This window comes from Falco punctatus (assembly GCF_963210335.1).
Source record: "Falco punctatus genome assembly, chromosome: 10".
Taxonomy (NCBI): Eukaryota; Metazoa; Chordata; class Aves; order Falconiformes; family Falconidae; genus Falco; species Falco punctatus.
In genome coordinates, this window is record NC_137590.1 from 33,624,550 (window position 1) to 33,651,543 (window position 26,994).

At 44.2% G+C, this 26,994-nt stretch overlaps 1 protein-coding gene and 1 long non-coding RNA gene across 5 annotated transcripts in view; both read right to left on the reverse strand.

The window, feature by feature from the left end:
- LRP5 (LDL receptor related protein 5) overlaps window positions 1–26,994 on the reverse strand; it is a 191,943-nt gene that overhangs the window by 49,136 nt on the left and 115,813 nt on the right. The gene's annotated exons all lie outside the window — the stretch shown is intronic.
- Window positions 940–25,207, reverse strand: LOC308070891. The gene is made up of 2 exons (XR_013930915.1): window positions 7,681–25,207; window positions 940–7,646 (listed from the first exon to the last, which is right to left on the reverse strand). It is a non-coding gene; the product is annotated as an uncharacterized lncRNA (long non-coding RNA).

Below are 26,994 nucleotides of genomic sequence, written 5' to 3' on the forward strand. Positions count from 1 at the left end.
CAATTCTGCAACTTATCTCTCATAAGCAGGGACATGACGGCATGCTTCAAAACTCCTTAAAAGGGGGAAAAATTAAACACAAACATTCTCAAAATAATTTATGGCAACTGGTGGCTAGATCCTAAAGCATAGAGGATCTACTGAATTAATACTTCAGTTTTATTTTTAGGTAGAAGTTGCTTATTTGATACACTTCAGGGGAATTTTACCTTCTGTAAATGCTTTTTTCATTCTGTGGTGCTGACCACCATGAGTTAAGTTCAAAGGGGCATGCGACACCTCTGAATTTTAGCTAACCTCCATTATGAAAACAATACACCTTTTCAACTTCTAGTTAACTAGTCTGGGACAGGTGAAAAAGAATCTAAATGTCTTATATAATAATATTTTTAGAATGCACACATCTTTGTTTTCTCACTTCTCTCCTGATTTCCCTTTCCTTCAAAGGGAGATCAATAATCTTGTAAGATCTTTACCTTCTCCTTTCCAGATCCAAACATATTCCCAACTCTAAAGACTGCTAAACATCTGTGGAAATAGCACATCATACAAATATTTACTGCTGATGAAGTCGGTACTGCAAGCACGTTTATAAACTATACGTACAACATGAAGGAAAGACAAAAAAATAATGAGATTGATAGGAGAAAAAAAAATCGTGGTAAACTTTTGAGTCCAAAAAATGAAGCAGCAATTTCAGTAGCCAACTACAATTCCTTAAAAAGTCAAAAGGATGTCAAGAATAGCAGCTACTTGCAGTAGGAAACGGCACCACTGCTGGTCAACGTTTCCCAAGGAAAGACTTGCCTCCTGTCCAATGTTATCATGCTCACATAGACTTGCAATGAAATAAAAATTAAGTTAGATGTAGTGTTTACTACTCCTATTTTTCTCCTTTTTGTTTGTTTATCCAAATATACGTGGCCTTTTTTTTTAAAAAAATCATCTTTTATTTTACATACAATGAGAGGTCCATGAACAAGTGATTGAGAAACACCAGCCTAGCCATGACCCCCTCTTGGGGTCTTTCTAGCATTTTACACCCAGTGCTGGGTCTCATGCCGTCAACCTCTGTCCACAGTAAACTAAGATTAAGGTAGAAGTGTTTTGTCCAGCATAGTGGGACCTCTTGCTCAGAACTCAGCCTTCTTAGTCTTGCCTTGGGGAATCATAACATTTTCATCTTTTTAACCTCACCACAGTGCAATTAACAGAAGCCACTTGTAGCCCTTCGCATCCTCTTCATCCTGTGACAAGCAAGTACAACGCTTCAGAGAGCCAGACAACGAAACCCTTACGCTCCAAGTCACCAAAAGTGTCACATACGGAAATTCCACTGAAGTCGAAGGTTGAAAGAATAGACGAAACGTCCATCTATTCCACAGCACTAGAATGGATGCTTTATCCTCACTTAATAATGGATTAGCCAAGTCTCATGTACTTCCCTTAGTCAGAAATTGAATCAAAGTTCTCTCATTAAACAATTATTGCTATCAGAGGGAGACAGATGAAAAACGAATCCAATACAAATGCAACCAAAGGCAGTGGGCATACAACGCCTCCTTCGAGGGAGGCAATGAAAGTCTAAGGACTCCTGCAAGCATATACAAATACTCATTCAGTTCCTCATCTCATGAAGGCTCCTGGGCCAAGCAAACAGCAAATTCTGATCACAATTCCCTTCTATTTGGTACCATTTCTAGAAACGCTGCATTAGACTAATCCAATCAATCCAGTCTTACCCACCACTGCGCAGGGTGTACGTCAACAAGGCACAAGTAAAAGCCATGCCCAGAAACCTAACCTAGGCTGTCCACAGCCAGCTGGAGCATCAACAGCTGGACGGAGCCCTGGCTAAGAAACGGTGCTAACACAACTATATCGCCAGCTCCTGCAGCACTAAGCCAGGTACCTCGGCACAGCAAGCTCTGACACCTGCAAGCCCTCTCACAGTTGAGATGTATCTGCTGAAGGAGCAGAGCACGGCAAGACTCCTCCTGCCTTGGTAAGATGCTCACACTCCACTATTACTTGGGGTAAGCAATACTATCAATTATACTTATTTGAGACACTATTAGTATAGGTAAGTTACGCATGGAACGTTCAGTTTACCAACAAAATGTAGTCACCAGGTGGTCGCCAGTCCCTGCAAATGGTTAAAAAAGCAAAACAAAGCACAATCCTGATCAGTTTTCAAATAAAGCTACCTTTCCTTCTCAGGCCCAAGCCTGGCAGGACAGGCAGACCCTCAGAGGATGTTCGGAAGCTCAGAAATGTATAGAAGGCTCCTGAAAGTAGATCTAAGTAAGGTCGTTCATCAAGAGCTTCCTACATCAAACCAATATGAAATAGTGGAGACAAGAGTTTAGCTGAAATTTAGGATGTCCTTTTGACTTACAAGACAGATACTTTAGGGTATGATTCCCTGTACCCCGGTATAAGGAAAAAAAAAAAGAGGTGTATTTAGCATCTACTGATAGGAGAGCAGACATACACCACGTCTTCAGGAAGTCAGCTACAGTCAACTGCAGCTTGCAAGCTTCTTCTCTGCCTTTACCAGGCTGGTCTAAGATCATAATTAAGAACTCCAAAAGCACCAGAGAGCCCCTTCTATTGAAGGCTGAGCAGTTAACATGGGTATTGGGGGGATGGTTTGGTTTTACGGCTCAGACATCAGGCAAATATGGATTCCAGCGTGTAACCTCAAGCAGGTCACCAAATCTCTCCAAACATTATTTCTCCACGTGCATAACATGGATAAAAAGCCTTCCTCTTTCTGAACCCTGCCTTGTCTGCTCAAACTGCTTCTCAATACCAAAAAGTGGAGCCAAGCTGATACATCTTTCAGAGCGCAGCTTAAAATCTGGCAGGCAGTGCTGCTCAGGCCAGTTCAAGCAGAGCCTCTGGCACCCCATTCCCCTATTCACACTGACACCTTCTTGCCATGTCAGCACAACTACTTGTGTGGTAGAAAACGTATCAGACTGAAAAATCTAAACCTTTTTGGCTGGTTATTTTTCAGCTGGATCTGCTCCCTGCTCTGGTTTTCCACGTGGCTGCAGACTGTGATGCCAGCCAGAACAGAGCAGGGAGATGCTATGAGAGAGGGAGGGCAGGGACCGCCTGCAGGCACTGGTGCAAAGAACTGGTGTAACACCATCTTCAGCAAGGTAGTAGACCCACGGGGAAAGTATGTCTTTCTAATGTGCCTCACTGGGTAACAAAAGAAGTTATTTCCTTCTGAAACAGGAGCGACTTGATACTTAAAATTAATTGGAGGACATATCCTAAAATAATACATACATTAAATAATTGAAGACTGGTATGTTATATAGTTGGTAATTGTACCTTGGAGGGCTGACAGTTAATTAGAAACAAATAATAAAGCTTGTGCTCTCTTATTCCTATGCTAATGCCCCAAAAGCTCATATTTAATGTGAAACCAGCACTATTTGAAGACACTTGATCCCAGGTCCAAGGGGCCAAACACAATCTGCACAGGCGACCGAGTCACCCGCAGGACATGTCTGCAGCGCCAAGTAATAACAACTGACCCACCACCACCTCTCACCTGTAATTTGTTCACTAATGACTCTCTCCCACCACAACTGAAATCCAAAACTCCAGGCTCACTTTCAAATTATCTATGAAACGTGAGGAGCCTGATGACAGGGGAAAAGAGCACAGTTTTTTCAGCCTAAACTTGCAGGGGAGGCAAGGGTTCCACCTGCTTGCACGCCAAGATTTCTCCTTCTGCCCCGCATTCCCTTGACCTTGTAAACACCAGACTGGGGCAAAACCTCATCTTTCCAAACAGAGATTGCAAGGGGTGCTTGTAAGCCTAGAAAGGTTCAGCAGAAAAACAGGATTCAATTTTAAAGGGGTGGAGAGGGAGCTCTATATGAATTTGAATTATAAATAAATAAAAAAATAATCATTAATGACAGCATTTCCCTCTCTGAAGGCCAGCACAACTGAAACCTGATGTTACAGGAGACTGGGCTTACAAGAAAAGGACGATGACACAGCAGTAACTGCATTTTTATGGTTTTGGATTGGAGGGCTTGTTTTCAGAAGTATGGTTATTTCTAAAATAGTTGTTTCTGTAGCATACAAGCAACTGCAACCCAAGCAACTGGCAGCCCAACAGGCTAGAACAACAGTGATGGAGTAGTAGATAAAAAAATTAAGCGTTTAACGTGAGCCATGAATACCCCCCTCCAACAGGCCATTTTAATGTAGCTAACGGGCAAACCCAGAAATGCTGGTCACTGAACTCTTAGCTCCCAGGCACCCAAAACTATATGGATCAAACGTTGCCCTGCCATGTCATGGGAAAACCCTGGAGCTTCAAAATATTTGAAAGATGAGAGAGTAGTTCAGGTAAAGAGCGTCTGCGCACCCAGCTTTCCCTGTTCTGTAGATAGCTGCTTTGGCTCGCTGCTGGCGTCAGACACAGGGGTATGCGGACTTTGGCCTGACCCCAGATGCCCTTTTATAAATTCTAACTCAATAATGTAATAGGAAGTCCTGAAAGGGACAAGAAGTAAAAGTTGACTTCGAAAGACTAGAAATTATCATCTGAGCAAAGTGATCCTGATTAGGAAGGGAACAATCTCCAAAGCAGAATCCTCTCTGCCCTGAGCTCAAGTATGATTTCAGCAGTGCTCACGCTCTCAAATAAAAGAGGGCTCACACGAGATAACCAGCTGCACACACTTCTCCTGGCTAAGATTTTATTAATGCCTCTTCAAACAACGCAACTCTCAAGTACAAGAAAAGAGATCGGTAGCTGGGACTGATAAATGCAAACCCAAAGATGCGTCTCTCAGTAGTAGGCAGAGTTTGCATCCAGACTGGACGTGACATTTCTGGTTCATAATCCTTTCAAATAAACACAGAAAAAAAGAGGTGGAAAGGAAGGGAGAACTGGAGACAAATGCAAATCCTGTACAATATCAAAGGCTTTGGACGCACTCTGCTAAATATGATATGCACGTACAGCAGCAAGCACAACAGCATTCGACTTAGATGCAAATTTTATCTGTTACCATAACATAAAGGCATAGCCCTACTACAGCCCTTGTTTGTGTGAGTATCTTTAGGAATATATGCCACTACACTGCTTGCTTTTTTGGTTTTTTTAAGCAGCATAAAAGCATGTATTCTAAATGAAACAAAAATATTTGCAGCCATATTATCGGTCTGCTTTCCAATATTCCTAAAGAAAGCTTACAAATTAACCAGAAACACATGCCTAAGCTTTATTTAAACCTGCTGGAATTTCTGACAACAATAAAAACAGTTTAAAGGAATCATTGGTAAGCTGCCTATGAAAACACACAAAAAATCTAAAATTCTGCATGAAATTCCTGAAATAAACACTTATTTTGAAACAAAAATAGTGAACAATCACCAAAAAAAGGCTATTTCTGAACAAGGATTCAAGCCACAAAAGGTTTGCAAAAAAACCATGCTAATTTAATCCTAAAGGCAATTTATTCAATGTACATTACAGATAACAATTTTAACCTTGTTAAAATAGTCAGATTTCACGTACTCAAAATCATAAACTATAGCAAGTCAAAAAAGCGTGAGGCTGTTTTAAACTCAGGCTATTTTGCCGGTCTTGTCCATTAACCTGAACGAGATCAGGGATTTAGCTTTAATTGGGAAATGACAGCCTTTACTAACATTTCATAGAAATCCCCAGCTAATTTAACTGCCAGGCTGGTTCCTCAAGTTCTAAAATGTTGATCTGGTCTGGAGGGACGGACACTATAATTTAAGTCATTCTGTGGGGAGGGCTGGATCACTCCTGATCACGGTTGATTAACACAGAAGTGTTCACCTCTCCCGGGCTCGGTCCCAACCGACGTCAGCCTCGCCTCCGCTAAGGCTTCAAAAAGAAAGCAGCAGCTCATCTCAGTGCAGCGAATGAAGGCAATACAAACTTTTTTTTCATTTTTGCAACAAGGCATTAGAGAGAAGCCCATTCTCAGCTCAGACAAGGTCAGTGGCACAACTGAAATACCTTGCAGGGGTATTCATGGAAGTCCATTTAGGAACCAGGTAGCTATTCTTAGAAAAGAAATCATGTTCTACTGGGAAATGAATCTAAAAGCTGCTTCTGTGAAAGCAGCCACATAACTCAACAATGTTTTCTGAAAATATTTTTATATAAAAATAAAAATCTTACCATTTTCCAGCCGAGAAAAACTGACGTACGGTAATTCAAATGGTATTGTTTCTTCTCAAGTTAGTACCCCTAGAAACGTGTATTAAGATCTCCAGTTCCCTTTGCTTACTTCTTTCAGAGGTACGTGAAGGCAGAACGCTGGTTCTCCTGGTCTCGTGCTACCAGCACAAAACTATTTGACGTGCTTCCTAGGAAGAAGTTCTTCAATCCGATTCTCCTCTTGCTTTGCACCGAGAGCTACAAAAGCGAGTGCCGTTTGACGGGGATCCCATGAGAAGGGTTAGCTCTTTTCTCCCTCAGGTGAATGCTTGTCTCACGTAACAGAAAACAGAAGCCAGAGGTAAAGGTTTAAGATGCTCATTTACCTCTCTGAACTGTAATTTTGTTACACAACAGCCCTGCAACTCCATGACCATTTTAAGGCTCTGGAAGAGATGGTCCCAGAACCTCTCCTACATGAGCCTTTGCAGCTCATTTCCATTTGCTTCTACACCAGCAGATGCATTTCTGTGCCGGTACGTTCAGCCAGACCAAGGATTTGATCCAGGGTAAAACCAACTTCTTTTCCTCTCCTCTCAGCTATCGTGCTGACTCAAACCAATCTCAATGCTTCAGCGTAAATCTGAAGACTTTCGTCTCCAAATCACAACTGCTATGGCCACCTGAAGCAAAGCCAGTTTTTTCCCCACCGATTTTAGCCAGAACGCACTGAAGAGCTAGGTTCGGATCAGGGAGTTTTGTACCACACCACGTGCTGCCTTCCCACCGCTGCCGGAGGAAGGAATTGACACCAGCGCTGCGTGCTCTGGGCGATGCGTCCGGAGCCGGGCACTCCTGCCTGCCCCAGGAGGTATGTGCCAGGTGACCTGTGGGATTAACGTCCAGCTGAAGAAACACCTTAAAGCTGTAGGTAGCAAGAAAACCTAAGAGCGAACCACTCTGAGACACGTGAATGGCACACTCATCTCCTGCGTTCCAGCTTCAGCCTGTCAAAAAACCCGGGTGCTGTGAACTGCTTAAATTGCTAGAAATACAGGAAAGAACTACATCTATATTGACCACTAGTTTATTTTTGGGGGTGTAATGCACTCTACATCATATAAATATATTTTTCTTTATTTTCGTGGACAAAACAATCATACAGAACCTGAAGTACACATAATACTACTCTTCTATTTAGCCTTTTCTGCAGTAACGCAATGACATGGTGACCCCCGTGTTACCTTAAACACAATTCTACATCGCACATACCAACGTATCACCTACAGTTTCTTCAACACCTTCTGCCAATCCTGTGATCCCTTTGCTGAAACTAAATTGTGTTTGGATGTTCATTCCAAGGTTGTACGTGATGGCTGCAGAAAGAGGCTCCGCGCAAAGAGGAACCGCACAAAGCTCAACAGGGAGAACTGCGAAGTCCCACACCTGGAAAGGACCATCACAGCACCTACACATGCTGGGGGCGAGGACCATCACAGCACCTACACATGCTGGGGGCCACCCAGCTTGGTCAAAAAGGACCTTGGGGACCTGCCGTACACGTGAGCCAGCAACGTGACCTCGCTGCAAAGAAGGTATTCTGGGCTGCCCTAGGAGGTGTGTGGCCAGCAGGTGGAAGAAGGTGATCCTTCTCCTCTGCTCAGCACTGGTGAGGCTGCACCTGGAGCGCTGCGTCCAGTTCCTGGCTCCTCAGCACCAGAGAGATGTGGGTATGTCCCTGTGAGTCCACAACGGACTACAAAGGTGATGAAGGGACTGGAGCATCTCTCTTAGGAGGACAGGCTGAGAGAGCTGGGCCTGTTCAGCCTGGGCAAGAAAAGGCTCAGGGGGAAACATCGTGAATGTATGTGCAGGAAGGGTGTAAAAAAGATGGAGCCAGGCTCTTTTCAGTGGTACCCCGTGACAGGACCAGAGGCAGTGGGCACAAATGGAAACACAGAAGGTTCCCTTTGAACATCAGGAAATACTTTTTCACTGCGAGGGTATACAAGCACAGGTTGCCAGAGAGTGGCTGTGGAGTCTCCATCCTTGGAGGTATTCAGAAGTCATCTAGTCCTGTGCAACCAAAAAGTCACTGTCCTGGGAAACCAGCTCCAGGTGGCCCTACTTGAGCATGGGGGCTGGACATGACGACCTCCAGAGGTCCCTTCCCAACTCAACCATTCTGTGATTCTGTGTGACAGCTCTCTTTTGAAGCCTCTTTATTCCAAAAAACAAGCAGAGAGGAGTGCTTCCCACCTCCATTATTTGTACTCCAGCCTGCACCCTTTAAAGCCCTCCACGTTGTGGTCTCCAGCTCATATGGAATGCATTGTGAACAGGCAACCAGCTGTGGTGGCAACTGAGAACCACAAGGCTGCCATAAAACAAGAAACTTCAATCCCAGTTTTGGTGCGATTATGTTAATAAGCCTCAAACATAACCATAACGACAACAACAGCAAATTTCTCTGCATTTTCTTTTTCTTAACATTGATTTATTAGATTAATAACAATAAAAAAAAAAAAAAGCTGCACCTTGGTAAGTTAAGTTAATTTTGTCTTATAGATTAAAAAAATCTTCTAAACCCTAGTTTTATAAGGTAAAATTAGATTTCAGATACATTTCTGGGCATTGTTTAAAACATATGTATTGTTAACAATATACTACATCTGTTTGGTTTTGCTATCGATAGGTCATTACCATCCCATAGGTGTAAAGTCCCTCATACGTAGCCAGAAGCTGCACCTTTCTAGATCGTGTTTGTACGCGTATTTTGAAGTAATAATCCCATAATAGATGACACACCCACTTGTGAAATCTTTTTTCCCTTCACGGTGCCTGACCTTTTCATACACTCGATGAGCCAATTAGTAGTAGAAGAGGCAGAACCTCTGCAGTATTTAATCAAGACTTCCTTTTTGTCAGATTTATGTCCCATTAAATTAAAAAAACTCACCTTTATCACATTGGGAAAATTTCAGGATTTACTGATGTAGCTGGGCAGACCTGTGTGCCATATGTCAGACTAGCAGGGTATCTCATACCAATGATGCCCTGGATCTAAAAGTCATTTTGCCATTGTAATGAAAAAACCTCTTGAAACAACAGATTGGTACCAAAGAGAAACCCAAACATGCTCCTCTTAGCACCGCGTGGGCTCAGGAGACTTGATCTTTGTTTGAGACATGGGTATCAGACCCAGCTTTTGGCAGATCAGAGAACAGGCTATTAACTAAACAAAATTTCTCAGATATATCACTGCCCCCCCCCTCTTAGCATTTATTAATTTCAGGAAAGCACTTGCATACTGTAAGTCTGCCCTTCTTGGAGCTTGTGGTTAATGGAAGCACGTGACTGAGATGCCCTGTGATCCGGATGATAGAACAAGCACCCGACTGATGCTGGAGGATGCTGGCTAACAGAAGACCATGGTTTCAGCGGCTCCCAGTGCCCTGTTCACTGCAAGACAGAACTTCTTTTCCCCAGTCTCTGCAGGCTCACTTTATGCATGCACTTGTGTACAACGCAGAAGTGTTTCTCCTCTAAGAGGTCTGTTTTTTACAAGGGAACAAACATACTAAAAAAACTCACCAGTGTAACATCTGATTTTGGCGTTGCGCTTGCCATGTTCGCTTTGTAAACTGTACTGAGTGATTATCCCAGCTCCTTTTTTCGGTTTAGCTAAGATACAGCCTTCCTCAACATACCACAGCTAATATTCCACTCGTTCCTTCAGCCAACTTTAAAACAAAGCAGCTCATAAAAAAGCTAGACAGTCTGTTTCAGCTACCTTCTGCCTTTTCATTTAAGGAGTCTGCTGCAAAAGCACATCATCTGCTCAGAACGAGACGCCGTGCCGCATTCATACTTCATGCACATAAATCATCCCCTCCAGCCTCTCACGCAAGGGTCAAGTCCAGCTCCAGAGAGCGCTGGCCAAGGTCCACCTCTCAGGAAACATGCCACCTGCGGCGCTCGAGGTATAAGGCTCCCAGTACCAGCTGAAATACATTACCAGGCTGTGGAGCCACCCCCTCTTCCCTTTACCAGAGATCTCTGCCAACCCCACATGGCAGTAATCACTCGTTTAGCAACCTCAGGAACTGCCAGTGCATTTTTGTTTTCATGACAATCTGCACCGAGTCTGCAGGCCTGCAAAAAGACCTGGGTTCACCTTCGATGGACACAAATATTCAACCTCTTTTCTAAAGTTAGATGTCAAGTTTGGCTCAAAGCGCAGGGCTCCAACACTTGTGAAGGATTCTACCCTGTTCCAGAAAGGGGTCAGCATTCCTGCTTTAGCTCCAGCTGTCCTTTTGATCTCATACCTTGCACAGCGCTTCTGGCTTTAAGGTTGCTGTACCGTTCAGTGGAATGCACAGGATGAAATATGCGAGAGTTTCAGGGATGAGACGAGGCTCATCAAAAAGCTAAGTCCTTGGATGTCCACCCGCACATCTGTTTTTCGTGGGGTTATTTATTTATTTATTATTATTTATTTATAATTAGCTAAAAGGGATTAATTTCTGTACACCATTTTGCCAGTAGTGGCTTACCACTCCATTGCAAAACACTCCGAAAGAGCTACAAAACCAAATAGCTGCAAACCCCAAACCCACACACTCTAAAGTGCAATAAAATGGCCATGAAGGCATACTCTAATCAGACAAACCGTTCAGAAGGCTCTCTGGGGAGAAGGAGAAAAAAAAAAAAAAGCAACCTTCTCTAAATAGCTAAGGATAAAATCCAGTTTTTAAAGCCTCCAATACCCTATGGGAAGTAAAAAACCCTAGTCAGCTGCATCTTGGTATAGTTCTGCTTAGCACCACTTACAGGGAGAAAACAAGTTATCAGTAATTAATCTGTGATGTAAGCTTCAACAGTGATACACGTCAACATCAGAATTCCTTCTTAAAAAAGGAGTCACCCTATCATGTAGGCTTCCAGCAATTACCTTTACCTGAAGCAGTATTTTCCACTGCTGAAGTCTTCGCCATCACTGATAGAACAATGACAATGGGGAGCTGCAAGCCAGAGAGCACCTGACAGATTTCTACTCTGACACAGACGGAAAAAAACCCAACGTAAGTCATTTCCACCATGATACTTAACTTCAATCATCTGAATTTTGGAAAGAGGAAGCTGACCTTTATGTTCAGAAGGAACGAACAATTAGAGCCACACGTGTGTGGGAGCAGACACTTAGATGCTTTCTGCTAGTAAATGCATTTGAAACATGGCTGTCCCACGTCACATGGGAACAACCTGCAGGTAGGCACAGGTGACATAGCAACTGCCAACCAGGGATTTAGTCCCAGAAAACAGGGAATATCTTGCACTGCAGTTCCTCTATGTCCCGGTGTGTCCTTCCCCACAGAGCAGAAAATCCCCACCACAGCTGCAAAGCATCAATAACCAACCCCTGGGTAGTTTGGTGCTGTTGTCAGTGGCACAGATACTTAATTCTTTTTTCTTTCTGCAGATCCAGGCTCAAATTTAAACCCGAGCAACACAGTTCCCTTCTTTTCTAGCTTCTAACATGGCAAGCTGCCATCATGGCTCAGGAAAAGCTCAAGATGGGACCTGGTTAGTTTGTAGTCTCTTAGAGGGACCAGCAGATAGGTGCTGCTTCTTTTGGGGAGTAGGGAAGAGGGTTTTTTTGCCAGTTTACTGCAAGAAACACCCAGTCAGAACTGTGGGATCTGACTGTGCTCACCTCAATTTCTGAGAGCCACAAGATATTTCTCCTCTTCATCAAGTCGCTTCTGATGTGACCAGGATCGACATTACCTCCTCAACTAGAGTTAAATAAGTTGTTGGGTGGAGAACTTGTGTCCTAGCAGAGCTCAATGTAGGGAAGCAAAGCAGAACCAGAGCGACAGATGCGACGGCAGCCAACAAAAATGAGCGTACCAGTCTGGCTGGGGCAGAGAAGGCAGACTGCCATATGCTAGGCAGCTCCAGTTCTGCCTAGTTTGGGGACCAGTACACCTACTGGAGCTGCCTTTAAGAAGATGCCATCTCCTGAAGAATGGGCTGTGTAACAGGACAAAAAGGGTCTGCTTCTCTGAAAATAGTTTACCGACCTCGTGGGAAAGGTAAGGCCATCTTTAACCGACAAGGACGAGGATCAGTAACACAGAGGCCGTACGTACTCTCTAAGCTGGGAGGTTCCTGTCTGCTCAGAGGATGGGCACCCAGAGCAGCTGGGGAGGCAAGCTTCGTGTAGCTGGAGCAAGGAAATGACAATGTTCGTAATTTTTCTGAGAGTTCTTTCATAAATTGTGATGAAACGCACTTTAAACATGCATAATTCCCTCTTCTGCTTCCCAGGATGCCTGCACACACCGCTGCCGAGACCACTAACGTGTCCCCCGATCCTGCAGCAAGGAACCGAAATCACCAGTGCCCAACCTACCTGTGAGCTGGGGACTGGGGGAAGTTTCTGCCCTTGGTCTTCACTTATCAAAAAGGGAACAAAACCCCCCAATTTCCCAGGGCGCTGCTATGTCACTTGCAGAATGTTTGTTTATTGAAGCAGGGTAGGTAGAAATCAAGGACAAAAGGGGAAGCATGTCAGATACATCCAAATTCCCCATATTTAAGAGACGCACTGGAAAGCTGAGAAAGCAAGCAAGGAAAAAGAATGACCCCTGCTTTGTTCTGATAAAGAAGAACCTGACTAGGACAACACAGGTTTTAACATCTAAATTAGAGAATGAGAACAACTTCTTCAAGAAGGGGATTAAAGAAATGATCCTGTCAGCATGGAAAAGTGGAGGAAAGGGCAGAACAGAATGCGGTTGGAACACAGCCAACATTAAATATTTATTAAAGAAACCTGCAAACAAGAGCTAAATCGCTAATTGCACCTGCAGCGATAACACTCACCACTTGCTCCAAATCCCATCCCTCCTGATTCCATCAACCTCTGGAGGCTCACAAACGTTCTATTTTACTCCACGTGTGGAAGAAATGGGATGCTAGAGTGGGAAGCCTTCTTCCTTTTTTTTTTTTTTCCCTGCTACTGGCCACCTGCAAGACTGAACTAGTCTCTTCATTTCAGTGCTTCTGTCTCTCCCTCTCCCCTTTTGCTTTCTCTATTTGGCTTTGGGGCTTGGTGGGTGGCTCCTTGGGTGTTGTGGTTTTGGTTGTTGGGTTGTTGTTTTGTTGGGTTTTTTTTAGGGGGTGTGTGTTGTAACTTATATTTGGCATTTTACTTAAATCTTCAGCTCTTGAGAGACACTGACTGGGTGGGAGTCTTGGCTTAAATTCTAATATGAATGTTTCAAGTGTTCTGGGTTTCAGAGAAAATTTTAAAATGTAACATAAAACCCTGACAGGCTTAAAAGAAAAGGGCAAAAGGCAAGTTATAAAGAGTCATTTTAGAGTCTCCACTTTTAAGCAGATCTTCTTTAGGGAGAAGAGCTGTTTCACGCATGAGCTGCAGTGCCTGGGGCAATGGGACAAACCCAGAGTCTGGGTTTAGTAATACTGGAACAGCCACACGCTGTTTTCAGGCTGTGACTGGCATTAGCAAGATTCACAGTCTTCATCGGGAATCAAAAAAATAATCTTCACTTTGTCCCCATCAGGAACTTTCTCATGAAAGCACACCTTGAGTAAGGGCCGAGAAAGAGTTTCAGGGTCTGGCTACATGTATGCGTGTGCATATGTACAAACACGGACAGATATACACACATACATATTTGTGTGTGTGTGTGTGTGTGTGTGTGTGGAAGTGCCTATGTGTGTGTTTCTAACATGTTTTCAGAAATCCCGTTTCCTGTTGGAAGATTCAAAGACGTGAATAATCCACCCATGGACAAATCAGTTACATATTCTTCACTTCTGCAGCCAAATTGTCCTGGAGATATATAATGAGATTTTACATACTTTGTGCCTCATTGACTAATTAGATCAATGCAGGCTACTCCCCCTGTCCCTCCCTTTTCGTAGTAGGGACTTTCATCGCCTGTAGCTACACAAGTGTGGTTGCTTTTGCCAAATACTTGCAGATACTGCTAATGGCTTCATTTGAACTCTGCGTTGCTGCATATTAGTATGGAGAGGGGGGTGTATTTTAATCCATATTGCGATTGCTTTGATGTTGTTTGTAATGAGGAATATGTTTTTATTTATACATATCAGAGCTGTTAAAAGGAATCTGGGCTTCCCAAAGGATTAGATTTCCACTATCAAACACACACAGTGTATACTTAGAAGAAGGGGGAGGCTAACTAGAGGTCAATTTTCCACTCGCAAACTACAGCGCTTAGGCTCTTTCAGCTCTTTCCATCCACGGATTCAGATGCTTTGTAGAGAACGCTATCAGTCCTCCCCACCTCACACGCAAGGAACCTGAGTGAGGCCACTGCCATGCACTGCTGTAGGCCACACGGATGGTTAATGCAGCATTAGTAGAGTCACAGGACCCACTGCTGCCTCCAGACTGACGCTGCCACCCACACGATTTGAAAAAACACACAGGAACTACCAGAAATAAGGATCCGTCATTTTCACACCCCTGACAGGCAGTGGATAAGGCGGCAGAAAGACTGAAGTTGAGTGGAAGGTTTGGCTGCAGACATTTTGAAAGGGAATACAAATAACCAGGGGAATACGTATGGCTCCCGTTACTCCTCCTACTTCCAAATGCTGAGACCACAAACTACAGCACTTACAGTTTTGTCCCTTCAGAAGCTCGAAGTCCACGTACAAATTATTACAGACTCCTGAAATTAGGTATTTAAGCCAGAGGCAAGAATGAAACTGCACCTCTACAATGCAGAAAAATGGTATCTCATTGCTGATGTCCAAGGTCAAGTACTTAGTACCCAAGATGGAGATGACTGTTCTGGGGGGAAAAAAAACCAAACTAAAAAACCCCATCGTTAAATGAAGTTTCTGGCACAGCTCGCTTCACTGTAAATTAAAACCTGAGTACCAACTTTTACTGCAAGAAAGCCTGGAAAATAAATCTCTCTTGCCAAAGCGAGTTTTGCCTCCCAGTTGCCATTTTGAGAGTGCTTCAGGGGCTTTTATCATTTCAGTTTCAACAATTCCTCTTAGCCTCATTTAAACACTTAGTTTTAAGATGAGGATCTTTTAAAATTACAGTATCTGACCACTTGGAATGCAAGAACTTTTCAGAGTACTTTGTGGACTCTCTGGAGCTTCCTTTTCAGAATGAAACTTCTGTTTGGGATATATCTTTGTCTCAACATATTTATTCAGTGTTCTGTTTTGACTGATTTAATCGCTTATGATTATTGTAATGTTCTAGCGGAACAAATTATGAGGGTGAAAGTGGAAGGGAAGGATAATGACAGCGTTACAACACTCCAGATCTGGTAGAAAAGGCACTTTTACAGACTTTTCACTGCAGATTCACTGCAGAACTACAGAAGGAAGAGGGCTCATAGTTCATACACAGAGAACCTGGATGCTCCTGGCCACCAGAACTACTTTGCACTCACCGGTGTGGGAGAAAACTGGAGCTTTTCTCTGACCCAGAGTGGCACATATTCTAAGCACTCTTCAGATGCTAAGAAAGCTGCTGCAATTGCTCATTTATTTGAAGAATGCAAACTCCATCTGCATAAAATCTCCCAGCACTGCTGCTGGACAGGACTAAGCTATCATTCTCCTATGACCCAACTGACCAAGATGAGGTGGCGCTGCACCTCCCTGGAGCAGAGGGTAAGGACAGGTGGACACACACCCAGCCTGGGACATGCCTGGCACTGCCATAACCCCAGCTGAGCACACAGGGTCTCACCTGTTACAGGGAATGGTCTGAGGTCAGGTCACACGGATGCTGCAGAGAACCCTGTGCATCACCAGAGGTACAGGGTCACGGAGGACCTCTCCCCCTGATTTTATTAAACAAGGCTGAAAGCCAGAGACAGTAATCCAAACCAGAACAAAATAATTAATTTTCTACTCTGAGTTACTGGGCTGACATAAAAGAACAGCATTTCTAACAACTGTTCCGTATGTCTACTGGAAACATGCTTTTTTTGAGCCTGAGGACATGGGAGGAGGCAGCCACTGTGACTACAAAAATATCAGTTTCCTGTTTAAATTTGGGACCATATTTAGACTTGATGGCTTATCGTCTGAGAGGTTTCTCTGTATAGAGGGAAGGTTGGTTGGTTTGTTTGTATTAGGGATAAGGCAGTTTCCTGACTGGGATCACAGCGTTAATATTTGTCAATTTTATGCCAATTTTGAGTTAAAAAATCAACTAATTCACTCAAACACTGCCTGTGGTGAATTTGTTCAGTACAGCCAATCCCAAGTCTTTTTTTAAAAGAATTGGTCATTTCCATACAAAAAAAGACTTCAAATTTTGGAACTGCCTGGACTATGCAGCTGTTCTATAGTAAACTATTAGATACTCAGAGGAATTTCCTCTCAAAAAGGAAGCTGGAGCTGGTTTGATCAGAACTAGGAGACTTCCCATGACCTTCCACTGCCTGTATCTTAATGCCCATGTGTGCGTTCCAAGTGTATATTCAACACAAGAGACCTTTACCTGCCCCTTGACCGTGAACAGCTAGCACTGCCTACTCTGTTGGTTCTCTAAGGACACTGTCCAAACCAGTGCAACATGGAGGAAAAAAAACCTTGCAAAAAGCTAGGGTGAAAACTTTCACCAACTTATTTGGAAAGATACCAGGGTGAGAAGCTGACAAGCAACATGCCTTCGGCTTGTCTAGTACTCGCCCCTTCAAAGCAAAAGAAATCTGACAACATATTGAAATGAATTTCATTTCACTCTTTGCTGGGGTCTCTAACGGAGAAGCTCGAGTCCACTTACGTTAAAGCACCAAGGCTGAAAAAGACAGCGGTTCTCAAGTTGATTTACCAATGGATTAGTTGCTCAGGAACTCAAGGGCAAAGACCTGGACATTACCAGAATAAACTGTCTGAGCCTCATCTGCTGACATGAACTTGTTAAATGCCAGGATATAGATATATAGGACATCTTCACTCTGTCTATGCCTCTCCTGAAATGCTTGCTTCAGCACCGAAAAACAAAGCACATTTGTACCAAGTTTAATTCAGAGAAAAATAAATTATCTCAGCTGTTCCAGTATTCACTCATTCATAGCATAAGACATCCCACTCTACTTTGGAGATTCAATTGAGCTGACATGTTTAAAAACCTAGTCTGTTGCTCCAAAACCAAATCATTTGTGTTTTATTATCAGTCTGTAGCAGCAAATTATCTTTTGATCTCACCCCATCTTTCGCCTCCCAAACCTCACTGGCAAATCTTTTCTCTTTTGAAAAACATTTGCTATACATCTTCAACTTCTTTCACAAGATTTAAGCAAGCCGGGACATTCACCAACAAAACCAACTTTAACTTTGCGTTGACAAAGCTGCCCTGTGTTACCGGGTGCCCTATTACAATCACAAGTTCAAACTCTCAAAAGCCAGAGGACAGGTGATGAAGGCACAAACTGATGCAACCTTTACTTTGTTCTTAAAAATGGTAACAGCCAGCATCGATTTCCATACTTAGTTATTGATAACCATGAAAAGGAAGGTAAAAAAGGCCAGTTATCTTGTAGCTCCTTCCCGTCTCAGATATAGAAGACAACAAGAAACATGGTTGAGAAGCTCTTGACTGGACAAGGGTGGCATCAAGTGCACTGGTTCTGTGGAACAAATGGGATTCTTCCTCCCTGTGAACCGTCCAGGCACAACCAGGTGACAGACAAGGTACAACTGTTGTGAGGGCATTAAGCTCACTCTAAAAGGAGATCCTGTTAATGCATAAGCACCATACACAGTGTCCAGACCCCCACTCCGTAACAGCACGGATGCAAAGTGTCAAAAGACAAGGAGGAGATGTTCCTTTTGCTGCCTGTATGGCCATGCCAGAAGCCTGTTGATAAAACAAGACGAAAGGCAAATGCTTGTACCAAGAATTTTGACATTTGGTCTGCCACTGAATCCTCAAAGGCGGATTCACGAGAACAGAACATTAAAACCATAAGACAAACCATAGGGAGGAAAGAGCAGAGGCCAAAGGAGAGGCAGTGGCACTCTGCAAAGATGCCTTGAATTTCCCCATTTCCTGGCATCAGTAAGTTTGCATTTATGTAGCATTTTACAAACCTTAAATTAGTAATGCTTCAACAAGCTGGAAAACACTAACCTACCTCCATTGCAGGGGCACATGACACTGAAACACCCAACCCAAGGTCTTGCAGCAAGTCAGTACGAGTACCACCTCCTTCTGTCCCCTGGGGATCTACTTTATTCTGGAAGATTTCCCCAGTAAAACTCTGCCAGAAACGCCCACTAGCAGAGGGAACAGACACTGAAGGCGTTCTCTGGGTGACATAAGCACTCTGAGCAAATGACCTTCCCAGCTGTAGCAAAGGCTGAGGGGCATGACTCCTTCCACACTCCTCACCCTCCCAACTCTTAGACCTGGCCCGAGTCCCAAATCCAACTGCCTCCAGGCAGTTCACTTCACTGAAACGTGTCTCAATTTCATCACCTGTCACGTGAAGGGTAATGATGCTCCCTACCTACAAGAGATCTTCAACTTTCTAGAAGTGGGTGGCATGGAGTTTAATCCTTCTCTAAAAGAAAAGTACTTATGTTCCACCGCCGCACTGGATGCTCTTGGAAAGCTGCTGCAAAATACAGTGAGTCCCTCGGGGAGCAAGCCCCAGGCTGGGCCTTACCAAACCTCTGCTGGGCCATCAGAACGCAGGCAGCCTTTTAAAAAAAAAAAAAAAACAAACAAAAAAACAACCAACAAAAAAACCACCAAACCAAAACACAAAACCAAACCCAGGAGTTTTGTAATTACTACTCTGGAAGAATCCTCAGAATGTCCTGGTTCTGACCTCTGTCACCTCCCAGATTCCCCGTGGAACCTGGCATTAATTGCTCACTCATCTTGTGCCCGACGTTTCTGAATCGCTAAGGTAATACCTTAGGCTGGCCCTTGCCATTTCAGAGCAGGAGTCGAGCAGGGCAAAGTATGTCTTGTACCACATGGCACTGGCGAGAACAGTACCTCTGAAGCACGGCACCGTCTCCAGGAGTAACTTCCAATCTAAGCATAAAATCACAGGCATGAGATTTCCCAGCTGCAGTGATTTCTACACAAGCTGTCACAGGTACAAACAAGTTGGGTGTCGAAAATTTGCTTAAGCTGACATTATTTTTGTGAGAACTGTGCAAACAAACCCAAGCAATTCTCATTTTAATGCTCATGACAAATATTTCAGTTACACTTTAACAAAGACGTACATTCTCTGCTTTCAGTCCAGGTCCCGCTTCATGTTGCTACACGCAGGTAGTACCGGCTCTACATTCAGCTGCTGGTTGCAGCTTCTCTTTTAAGCATTTTTATTAATTTAATAATATGCCACCCAGTAATATTCCGTTCTGACAACAGACTTGGGCAGTTGTATTATTTCCAGCAAGTATGAATCTGCACCAGCAAATCCAGTGTTCCGAGACTGTTATACAATAAGAACAGAGAATATGTAGATTATCCTGTGCTGCTATATGATGACACCAATTATCAGTGGAAAGTTGAGAACTACTTTTGCCAAAAAGAAATGTGACTGCTTTGCCTTCCAAAGAAAAAACACCACACCACCACCCCCCCTAAAATCACCAACTCATTAAATGGTTTGTAGAATTCCATCCCAAACCTCTTTAAGAAAAGAGAGTCTACTTAAATTCATACACGTCTCCATACTGAGCTCCCTCTAGCTGCGCTGAAGGTGACTAATCAGCACGCCACAGGAGAAGCAGACGACACCAATGCAGCCACAAAGACACATGGCACCCACTTCTATACAGCAGTAAGAGTAAGAGCATCATTTATCAGGCTGGACAGCAAGTTCTAGAGAATACTCCTTCCTAACCCCAGATGCTTACGACTCTGCACATATACACTAGGCACACCAAGTACCTCTTAAGAAAGGATCTCCTGCACCACCTCAGACCACTGATTCAGTGTCATGCCTCCAGATGTGGCCAAGGTGAATAGGTCTTCTCAGTTATACAGAAATCTGACCCCTACAGGCATGCGCCTGGAGTCCTGAGCCATGAGAGTTCACAATAATGCCACGTCGTGAGGTTAGACTGATATAAGCAAAGAAAAAACAAAAGGAACATGCAGAAGAGTCCAGTAAAAGCAGTATCAAAGTAAAAGCTGTTTCTCACATCACTGGAAAAAGCACTTACATAGGTATTATTGTTCGCACATAGCACGGAATTTGGATGAGACAAACATCCATTGCTTCTGGGTTAGGAAAAACTTCTACAAGAGCAGAGAGGAATGGCTGGGAGGGGTGTGCTCTGCGCTGGGTTGGAAGCTGGCTGGACACCGAGCCCAGAGTGCGGCGGGGAATGGAGTTACACCCCGCTGGCACCGGGCACAAGCGGTGTCCCCAGGGCTCGGTGCTGGGGCCGGTCCTGCTTAATGCCTTGATCGATGATCTGGGCGAGGGGATCGAGTGCTCCCTCGGTACCTTTGCAGATGACACTTGCTGGAGGCAGGCAGGCTCTGCAGGGGGGTCTGGGCAGGCTGGGCCGATGGGCCAAGGCCAATAGTATGGGGTTCAACCAGGAGAAGGGCTGGATCCTGAACTTGGGTCACAGCAACCCCACACAGCGCTCCAGGCTTGGGGCAGAGTGGCTGGGAAGCTGCCTGGTGGGAAAGGACTTCAGAGTGCTGGCTGGTGGCCAGCTGAAAATGAGCCAGCAGTGTGCCCAGGTGGCCATGGTGGCCAACAGTATCCTGGCTTGTAACAGTAATAGCGTGGCCAGCAGGACCAGGGCAGTGACCGTGCCCCTGTGCTCAGCGCTGGTGAGGCCGCACCTCGAATCCTGGGTTCAGGTCTGGGCCCCTCACTGCAAGACAGACACTGAGGTGCTGGAGCGCGTCCAGAGACGGGCAACGGAGCTGGTGAGGGGTCTGGAGGGCAGGTCTTGTGAGGAGCGGCTGAGGGAACGGGGGGTGTTGAGTCTGGAGAAGACTCGGGGTGGGGGTGGGGAATACCTTATCGCTCCCTACAGCTGCCTGACAAGGGCTGCAGGCAGGTGGGGGTCGGTCTCTTCTCCCAAGTAACAAGTGACAGGACAAAAGGAAACAGTCTCAAGTGGCACCAGGGCAGGTTTAGGTTGGATATTGGGAAAAATTTCTTCACTGAAAGGGTGGTCAAGCCCTGGCACAGGCTGCCCGGGGAGGTGGTGGAATCACTGTCCCTCGAAGTGTTCAAAAAACATGTAGATGCGGTGCTGAGGGACATGGCTGGTTTAGGGATGGACTTGGCAGCCCTGGGTTATCGGTTGGACTTGATGATCTTAATGGTCTTTTCCAACCTAAATGATTCTGTGATTCTATGAAGCCGAGAAGGTAAACCAGAAGATTGACTACCCACACTCTTTGAGCACAACCTGTAAAACTTTCCTTATTGCTATGTGAGTAAGGGGAGGGAGGCCACAAACCAAAGCAAATCTTTCACCACAAACATTGGTGAAATTAATGCATTGAGTTTGTTAACTCTTCGTAACTACCTGATACACTGAAGATCCATTCTGAGATGTTTTCAAGAAACAAGAGGTTTGAGTGGGACCTTCCTCATGTAGCTCTATCTAACTGCTTGGGGCTAAACCAGGACTTGCGATAGGAACGGAAGATGACGACAGAGCAGCTGGCTCTACAGCCTTGCTGCTTTAACCAGCTTGATAAGGAGAAACCCCAGGGGAGGGAAGCAACAACCAGCTGTGCTCTCCTAGAGGTCCATCTCACCTGCCGGCTCTCCCAGTACACAGCTCTCAGGACTAGTGGTTTCTAAAGCAGAGGGGCTCTCCTGGGCTTCACCTGCTGGGCAAGAGCAACAGGGTTGTCAGGCATCGAGAATAGGACTGTGCTGGTTTTGGCTGGGATAGAGTTACCTTTCTTCTCAGTTGCTAGTATGGGGGTTTGGATTTGTGCTGAAAACAGCGTTGATAACACAGGGATGTCTTCATTGCTGCTGGGCAGCACTTACAAGGGTCAAGTCCTTTTCTGCTCCCCACCAGCGAGCAGGCTGGGGGGCACAAGGAGTCAGGAGGGGACACAGCTGGCCCCAGCTGACCCAGGGGATATTGCATATCGGATGATGTCATGCTCACCAACACAAGCTGGGAGAAGAAGGGGGACATCTGCCATTATGGCATTCATCTTCCCAAGTCACCGTTAGGTGTGGTGGCGCCTGGCTCCCCTGGAGATAGCTGAACACCTGCCTGCCCGTGGGCAGTGGGGAATGAACTCCTTGTTTTGCTTTGCTCGCGTGTACAGCTTCTGCTGTACCTGTTGAACTGTCCTCCTCTCCACCCATGAGTCTTCTCACTTTTACCTTTCCGATTCTCCCCCGTCCACCACGGGCAAGCGAGCCAGCAGCTGCGTGGGGCTGAGCCGCTGGCTGGGGTTACACCATGATGGACTAAAATGTTAATAATACATATAATAATTCAAAAAGGAGGAGAGTTTTGTGTTAAAAGCAACTAACCAGGTTCTAATGATGTCCTTCCTGGAAAATTTCGTCTTGCCTTAAATTAGCCAAAAATGTTTGATATTTTAACAGGGAGTAAAACCAGACCCTTAGCTAGAAGAAAGGTGCACTTTGTGCTTGCCACCCATTTTACAAATTGTAACGTTTTACTCTTCAACAGGATATATATCAAAATATTAAACATACATATTATATAAAAACTATATACAAAAAGATCTTACTGATAACTTTAAAAAGCACATGAACCCCAAATTTCATATAATCATGAACTAGTAGGCAAAATAATTAAAAATAAGCCAATGCAATATTTAAGAAAAAAACACATGTGTTGGGGTTTTTTTAAGCTAGAAAGAAAATTTAAGTCAAGTGAAGAACTCAAAAGCAACTTAGATTAATGACTGGCAATATATAATCAGAGCAATTACTTGTCTGTCTAAACTAAGAGCTCTGCTCAAGGAGATTTATAAAGGTAAAATATCCCATGAAGCGAATTCACTATAAATTAAGAGCCAGGAAAAAAAAATTACTGTAAAAATATGAGCTAAGATGGAAACAGCAGCAGGCGAATTTTACAGCTGAGTGGATGGTAGATGACATCTACAAAGTGGCTTTAAATGTGGACAAAAGTCACTGGAGACAAGGCAAGATGAACAAGAGCCCCACGTGCTCGTACAATGGCTCACATGAGGCTCCCGAGGGAACGGGCAAAGGACAGGAATACCTACGCTAGCTGCAAATGGCAACGGGCAGCAGGGGCCCGTCGAAGGTGAAGTCATCACACAAAGGTGACAAGGGAAACATGTGGCGCCCCAGACAGAAACTAGCACACGGACAAAATGGAAAATGACAAGGATAATCAAGATGTTCCAATAGTCAGGATCAAGAGAAGGAAATGACCGACTCAAATACATTTTTCTACTAAGTTTCCAGCTATGAAAAATCCTATTAAGAGTGACACCGACCATCATAAAATCTCTTCTCTCCTTAGCCTGCTTGGCAACCTCTTAAAACCTGCTTTCCTGGGCTTGCTGAAGAGCACATAACTTTTCCTGCTTTTCCCCCCTTTTATTAGAAATATGAACAGCAACCTTATATTACTCCCTTTATTTCCTGTCCGTTCGCTGTTGCTCTCGTTTTTACATTAGCACTAATGCAAAAAACACTGCAAACCACGCACAGGCTAAGCTTAAAAAAATCACAGTGGGCATTTGTCAACCTTTTAATTCCTCTGTCAAACAAACAAACAAAAAACCCACAACCCACACAACTAGGAATCCAGCAGTTATGGAAAGAGCAACGCAAGGAATCTATAGACTTTACATTATTTAGAAACTATGAACAGTGAAAATAAGATTCTGTGAAGAAGGCTGCCCTTGCTAGCTTTTTGAAGGCAGAAAAAAAATGTGAAACAAAAGGTCTGAGGAGAAAATTAGAAGCAGCTTTCAAAATAACACCACACAAAACACCACTGTGTTAGGAGGGGAAAAGGGGAAGGGGAGGCAAAAAGGGGAAGGGGAGGGAGAAGGGAGAGGGTGAATAAAAGGAAAAAAGGGGAAAAAAAAAAAAGAGAAAAAAACCCCAATCCACCAGTTTGACTGCTAGGATCTTTAACATTGCCAACCCACAAACCCCTCAAACATTTTCCTCCCATCTACTATGCTACAGCCCTTCTGAAAAGGGGAGGCGAAAGAAAAATGATTGCACTACATTTGCATAACTGCACAACACGGGAGATTTATGAGCATTTTTTAACAGCCAAATCAGCCAAACAAATTGTCTGCAGAACTGCAACAGTAAGCTATTGGGGTTCTTACCGTCGGCAACATCACAAGTGTGTTGGAAGAATCAAATCTTTTATTATAAAAAAATCAATCACAATTCCCATTCTGTTCCTTAGTCCCTATAAAAAAAAAATAAAATAAAAAAAAAGAAACCCCCAAAACCCCGAGTGCTGCTAATTTAGCCTTCTCACTGAAGAATGAATACCAGATAAAAAGGGAGCCGACAGCTGGCCCAGAGCCAAAAAGAAAGCTTTCAGGCACAAAAATTGCTGAGAACAATGTTTGCTCTGCACTCAGAAATATTTTATTTTTTTTACATGCAACTCTGTGCAGACAAGATGGGCATCTTTGGTGACATGGCTTACGAATATACATTTATGATGGAAGACACCACCTTTTAAAAGGAGAAATAAATTAGAGATTAATGCCTTTTTATGCAAGCTGCAAGGAGAAGAATTCCTGGAGCAGTTCAATTCAGCACAGGGAACAAGGTTTCTTTCAAAAAGTCACCCTTTAACTGGGAAGGGCGCTTCTTTGCAGGGAGTCTGAAGTGAGAAATACGCAGCTCCTTGCTTTCTATTTATAGTCATTCAGGCAGTGAATAGTCTCATTCCAAATGCCACAAGGCATACTCGCCACCTTTTATTCCAGAGACCTGATTTGTGTTTCATTTCAAAAAGTCCAGCCCGATTTAAAAAAAAAAAAAAAAAAGGGGGGGGGGGAGGGAGGGAGAGAGCAATGCCAACAGAAACTTTTTTTCCCCCAACTTTTCCTTCATAAAGCTGGTGCTGGACAGTGTGGAAAAGAGGGGGGTTTTTTAGAAACTTCCTTATGGGAAGGAAAAAAAGTGTGAGCTTTGGAAGTGCATGCATTTTTACTCATTAACACTGAATACCAGTTGCCCTGCAATTTCAGCGAGTCTGGGGGAAGGAGGAAAAGGAGCGAGGGGTGAAAGCATTTCAATTACTTGGCTTTGAAGGACCCTTCTGAATGAGAAAGAGACAGAAAACACTTGTCAAATGCAAGTTCAAGTGAAAGCCACTTCTGCCAATGAAGTGTGCAGATGGCTGTGGGGGTTCTGCTGAACCCTAACTGGGCCTCTATTATGTCTTTATTGCTCACAAAAAGGCAAGGGTCACCTTCAGTTTAGAATAAGTTAGCATCCTTTCCCACAGAATGACTCTGGTCAATCAAGCCAAGCAAAGGAAGTCTTCCTTTGAGTGACTGCTATCCCATCAGCGCACTGAAGAATTTTTAGAAAGGCTAAATAGACACAAAAACCTTTGGTCTGTCTCATCTACGCTACCAACATTTCTCAGAAAAAATTCCCACCGTTGCAGACAGTCTTGGGACAGCTAGGGTAGGCTGGTGGTGGCTGTCATGTATGTCTGTTAGGTTTCTTTCTTGTTAGGGCCAGATGATACCAGTCTAAAAACGGTATGGCCAGCTTGCAAGATTTCACTAATAAGATGTGGCGTGAAAACCAAGTTCTACACCTCTATTTTTAGCGTGAGTTCTTCAGAAACAGAGGAACCCCACCAGGTCAGCCCACCATGTCAGGTCGCCTGTTTTCTGACAGCATCCCGGTTCACACCAGCACACTTGGTACCACCACCTGCCCTGCCAGCATCGCTCACAACAATCCAGCTCACGCGTTCCAAAATTGTCTTCTGTGGTGCTGTGAAATCCCAACGCAGAACCCTGAAAAAAACTAACAGAGCTGAAATAAAAGGTGGATAGAATTTGTGTTGGTGGTTTGTTTCTTCATTTTCTAATTCTTCTGTGGTGTTTTGGCTTTTTAAAAGGGATGACTTAAAAAGCTCGCACCTAAGGTCACTAAACACCAAGAAGGGTGCAGCGTCCTCCCCAGTGTGTTTAAAGGATCACGTACGGGAAGGAGAGTTCCAGACACCGAAAGGTCAAGTATCTCCAATACTTCTCTTCCAAAACAGCAATAGGAAAATAAGAAAGAGCTGGGGAAGGACTTTTTCCCAGTGAAAAGAGAGTTCTCGGCTTACGGTGACAAACCAATGTGCCTGACAGGGTACGCTGTGCCCACTGACACAACTGTCCCCAAGCACTGGAGAAACAAGGCTCTTTCGACAGCGCCGTAGGACAGTATTAATGGGATCGCATCTCCTGGGCAGCACACCCACATTCCCTCTAGGTCAGAGGTAAGCTGTATGCCAAAGCTCAGTGTCAGGCTTGGGAGAGAACAGGAGAAAGTAGGAAAACAAAAGCAAAAAGGGGAATAGCGTTGAAGGAAAATTCTACTGGCAAGTAACTTTGAGAAGGTTACCGAGTTAAAAACTCTCTTAGCTATCCTACCTGCCAGTCTGACAAAGAGCTCCACGTGACTCCAGCTTCCACAGAAGCCACCTTTTTCTCAGGAACTGGAAAAAGAAATACTTATTTGCGCCAGAAAAGACATCAGGTTCTCATAAAGGGGGGCCCATTTCCACACTTCATAGGCACAGAAGCC